The 5,703-nt window shown below is 32.2% G+C and overlaps 1 pseudogene; it reads right to left on the reverse strand.

Moving 5' to 3' along the window:
• Positions 1 to 4,094: 4,094 nt before the first annotated feature.
• On the reverse strand, positions 4,095 to 5,016 carry LOC112997916 (BURP domain-containing protein BNM2A-like; annotated as a pseudogene).
• Positions 5,017 to 5,703: the final 687 nt, after the last annotated feature.

Genomic DNA, 5,703 nt, shown 5'->3' on the forward strand with positions numbered 1-5,703 from the left:
AGAAAAAAAATAATTATTTTTTCGTGTTTCTCTTACATGAAATAATTCTATATGAATAACGACAAGGAAAGATTATATGAAACGGGAGACTTGCGAGCATTAACATTTATTAGTTAATCCAATTGAGTAAAAGTTTATTTTGATAACAGTAATTCAATATCAAACTTAAATTATGTTCGAACAAGTTATTTTAATTAATTTTTAATTTTTTTACTAACTAAAAAGTTTCTTTGATTGTCTAATAAATATAAAGTAAGTTATAACATTTTTTTAATAATTTTTATCATTTTTTGAAACATTATTTAAAGTAATATTTTTTAAAGTTTTAGTTTCTAATTTTTTATATTTTATTTATTTATTATCCTTGAAAATATTTATGGAATCTTCTTATTATCCTATTTAAATGCTATTTTATATTTTTTAATTATTTTAATAATTAATTTTATTAAACACTTCTAATTTAATAAATTAATTTAAAAATTTTCAACTAATATGTCAAACATAACATTAGTCTTGACAAAATTAATTACAGAAAAAGACGTTCCTCGCTACAGGAACTGCATGTGTTTCATAAATGCTTTTCAGAACAAATTCTTTCTTATCAAATTATTTTTATGGATCTAATTAGCCATTTGTAATGTTATATTTTTCCAAAAAGGGCAAGTATATATTTGTTTGTCATTGTCCCTTTCAAAGATCGAACTGGAGGTGGTTCATACCTTTATTTTAAAGAGAAACCACGAGGAAGTTCAAGAAATAGGCTTATAGCCTAATAAACTTCCATTTTTGTACTCTTACATCACTATTCAATTAAGCTCACACTCTTTCCTATGAACATGTTCTTGGAAACCATTTCATTACAGTCCTATGTAATATGTATGGCAAGATGCTTACATGTTGTGTCTATCAAAATAACAATGAAACCAAAAAATGATAGTTATAATGTATAAATCCGGCCATAAATTATTAAAAGGTAAAAATACAAATAATCTCAGTATCACTACCAATAACATCGTTGACTTTGATATACAATACCTTATTCTCCTACTAACACTACATGTAATAGCTAGTAACAAAAGGTGAAAAATAAAAGACAGAAGGAAAAACAACTACATGCTATCTCACTTTTCATGCTAAATTTTGAACTTTTTTTATTTACAAAAGCATTTCTGCACTTGTCACAAAAGAACTTTAGCAGTTTGTGCTTCTTTCTAGAATTTTCTATTAAAGCATATTTATAATGAAAGACATTGAAGTTAAAAGTGTAGGCAGTGCACTTGAATAAAGGGACTTCTATCCTAATACGAGGCAAAGACATCAAAGACATAATTGATTAATGTGAATTTGAACCCACAAAAGGGGATATGCTTGAATTTGTTCACTGTTTTTTTTTGGTGTTGAAGCCAGTTTTAACATTCTATACAACTAGTTATCCACGACATCAAGTGTGCAATACCTAGCTTTTATGTTTTATTAATTAACTTGATTGCATCAATTATAAGTGGAAATGTTAATTAAATTATAAAATTTAGTTAATTGAAATTCCTGTGATTTTCTGATTAAGTCTTAGCTGTTAAAAATTCTGCTGAAAATTAAACTGTACAACTTAAATTCCTCACTCTCATCAGGAGTGATGAAACTAAAGAATGGATATGGGAACTAGATAGGTCTCAGGGATTGACTGTAAAATCAGCATACCGGTGATTGCAGAATTTGCTGCTGGCCGATACATGCGATAATTCCTTGGTGGAGATATTTCTTAGGTTTCTGCGAGTGCATAACTCCTATGAAGGTCTTATTTTTCTCATGGTGGCTACTATTGAACAGGTAACTATTTAGAATGGCTTTGCTGCCTTTGCATAGGAAGAACATTACCACTGATCAACTATAGGGTTCTTGTTTGTGAGGACCCACGCCACTTAATTATTTTTCTCATGCTCTCTGTCTATAAATATTTGGGCAAGTTCCATTATATTTTAGTTGCTTTTTCATTTTGTTATGTTAGGTTTTAAAGTTTCATTTTAGTATATTTAGTTTTAAAAATTTTATTTTAAATTTTATATTTTTAAAAGTTTTTCTTTTATCATTTTTTTTTTGTTTTTTTTACTGCTTTGTTAATGTTTTAAAATTGAAAATGATTTTGTATATCGTTTTTGTCCAACTAGAGGTATCCTACCTAATAATCATATTTGAATATCGTTTTCAATATGATAAAGGCTAACTATTTTAGCTAATTTTTATTTTCATACACAAAATTCAAGCATGAGACATTGTTTAAGGAAAATTAAGCATGTAGCATTTGAATTAACTACCCATTCAAATATTTTTTTTGTTTACGTGTACTAAAGGTGATTCATATTCACGCCGATAATACTAACTTTGCGTTTGATCTCTTGTTCGCCTTTACTTGTTACATACTTTTACTTCAAAATAAAATTAGGAGTTTTAGGTGTTCTGGTCTGTAATTTATGGCCCTTAGTGAGCGAGCCAGCATATCCAGTTATCACAAGTAATCCCATCTTTTTTTCTTTCTTTTATAAACTGGCACAATGGATAACCGAGTTGACCCTTTACCTGATGCTTAATCAGATTTTGTTGCAGCAACAACAAAGGTGCTAGAAGCTAAAGAAAGCGCTAGCTGCCTGAAAACATCAGCATGCAACGGATAGTGTCCTAGATAACTTCAAGCACAAATGATAATTATTTAGAGTAGGATTTGAATCCTGCAACTCCTCATTTGTATCATGCAACTTTCATTTTATGTTTGTGGACAAAAATAATCTTTTCATCAACAATCTCCATTTCGAAAGGTAAAAGTTACCTTTCAGAATAGTCATTCCATAATAATTTTATAACACTTATTTTTATTTCGAAAAATAATTTTTGCTTTTTAAAATAATTATCCCAAAATCATTTTAGAGCACTTATTTTTATTCTAGAAGGACACTCAAATAAGTGTTCTAAAACTATTATAGAATAACTATTTCAAAAGGTAATTTTTACCTTCCTAGTTAGTTATTCCAAAAGGTTGGATTTGACACTTTACATCTCATTTGCTTTGCACTTCAATTTTCTATAGAGTCACACTTGGTTTGGAATTATTTTGTTATCATCTTCAACGATTTTAGGGCAAAATTTTTAGTTAAACCACATTAGGTATTGTTTTGTTTTGATGTGCATTTTGAATCATGAGTCTCTGTTTTACATTCTTAGGTATTGAATGCTGATGTTGTTCTCAACATGGTGCAGGATTTAATGTGCGAAAAGAAAGAATCATTTTCATTGTAGCATATGTAGAGGATGAAGATAAGTATGGATTGTTTGTTTCTAAAGAATGTGGGAATGATGAGGGAGACATGAGTGCAACCATGTCGTTGTAGTTGAGATTGTTGCCAGGTCATCCATATTGGGGGCTCAACAGATGACACACAAATCTTCGTCGACATCTCACTTACGTGGTGAGGGCTTGGGACTTCGATGACACATAAATGAAAAGGGGGGAAAGAGGTATTAGGGTTGGGAAAGAGAGGTGTTGAGACTTGGTGAGACATAAGTCATTAAGGACATTTTTGTCCACACAAATAAAATAAGAGTTATAGGATACAAATGCCTTTAGAGTACCATGTGTAGGCCCAAAAACATAATGCCACAAACCAAGTTCTACCAAGACACATTCCCGAGGTCTACAAGCAACACACAGCTCTGCCCTCCAATTTGTTAAAAATTGAAACATCTACGTCTCTCGCCATTGATGCAATGAATGAGAATTTCAAGTAGCGAGAATTTGTAACAAACAGCATATATCCATTACCCTTTGAGCACAGCTTCATAGTTAATAGTTATCATGCATTGTGACAAATGACAGGACCAACCTCTTCATATATGTTGCTCATAGGGGAGGAATGTGGGTGGCACTGATGCTTGACAGCTGATGACTTATGTATGGATATGTTTTCTCTGCTCCATAATTAATACTATCTCACACTGTTAGTAAGGCCAATTTTTAAGCTTCATCGATAACAGTTAACGTTTGTTTTACGAGAAAATACATACTTTTTTTTTAAAAAAAAATAACAAAAAAGTGATTATATTACTTGAAGACAACAAAAACAACTTTATTAACATAGATACATAGTCTTCATCAAGATGTGATTTCCTAGTACATTAGATCTAGAACTAATGCTATACCTGGCACAGTTTGATATAAAGAAACAGAACAAACTTGATGAAGAACATGGAACTAGTTATTTAGCCACAGGCAAAGACACCCAGACTAGATTATCAGGAGGGAGAAGATGACAAAGGGGAGTCCCACTTAGAGGTGTCTCATGCAGATTGGTGCCACTTTGCTGGTTGTGGCAGTAAAAAACTGTGTAAGGGTGGTGACATCCTATAATGTTTGAAACTGAAATCACTTTCCCTTCTGAGATTGTGTAGTTCTGTAAAAGGGCCAGTGGAGTCTGTGAGATGGATGATGGTCAAAACTTTGAATTGTGCATTGGATCCAAACAGATAGCGTGTAAAATCAAACAAAGGCTCCAAGGAAGTAGCACAGAACTTGGTCTCTCCTTCCATGGATTCATATTCACAATCACATTGTTTGAGTGGTATAATTCATGGCCTTCCATTGGGGAATGTGTTTTTGAGATAGAGAAGAATTTAAGAAGGAATGGTAGCTGTTGAAGAATTTCTGGTCAGAAATTTTGGCCATGTTGAAGAATTTTTCTTGGAACATTATTTTCCCAACTTTTAAATCATTTGGGGTGAAAAAACACATTCAATTCAAGGGATGGCTTGTAAGCATGCACATCCTCTGAAATCACTTTTTGTGTCCATCTATATCCTCCTCCTCATTTTCTTTGTCATTTCACTTTCCTTTCTTCATCCTATTGTTGCCGTCATCACTGCACCATCCTCATTGCCATGATCTTCATCATCATTGCCATCACCTTTGTGAACATGCTTCTTATTCATTTCTAGATCAGCGTTCTCAAGCTGCTTAATATTGTTAATCATAGGATACTTCCTTTAGTTGAATATCCCTCCCAGATGTTGCAGCTATCTTTATAGCTTGGCGCCTCCACTATCCTATAGAATCTGCAACATCCATGAGGAAGACAGAAAAAGTTGAAGAATCAAGAGGGAGTGTCATGGACAAATTTATCATAAAAGTAACCATTCACATATCAAAAGGATAATGAAAACTAAGGAGCCAATATCATTTCAAACAAAGTTAATTTGCTTGAAAAAAAAGATGACCAAACAGCAATTGAAAAAAAACTAATTAAATTGCAAGATCTGTAGGACTGATACATTATGGAGATAAAAAGAAAGTTGCAAGTCAACAAAGATATGATAAGTTGCAAGTCAACAAAGATATGATTTAAGATAATTGGATATCATAGCTAGATCTTACCAAAAAGACAAGTAGGGTGCACATGATGAAGCTTCATGAAGCAAATCTAAATCTCATGTCTTTGTGTTCCTTGAAACTTCTAATCTTTCTTCCAAGCTTCTAAAGTATCTTCTGCGGGCTCCATTCCCTCTAGAGGACACCATGTGAGCAATAGGACACTATTTCGTATTTAGTTAAGTGTGTGTGTGCGTGCGCGCACTACATGTCTGAGTGTGTGTGATTCAGAATGTTTTAGGAGTGTAATTAATTAAGCAAACTATTGTAGACCTCGTCTGTAACCAATTTCT

This window comes from Glycine max, chromosome 9, assembly GCF_000004515.6.
Source record: "Glycine max cultivar Williams 82 chromosome 9, Glycine_max_v4.0, whole genome shotgun sequence".
In the NCBI taxonomy this organism is placed as follows: Eukaryota; Viridiplantae; Streptophyta; class Magnoliopsida; order Fabales; family Fabaceae; genus Glycine; species Glycine max.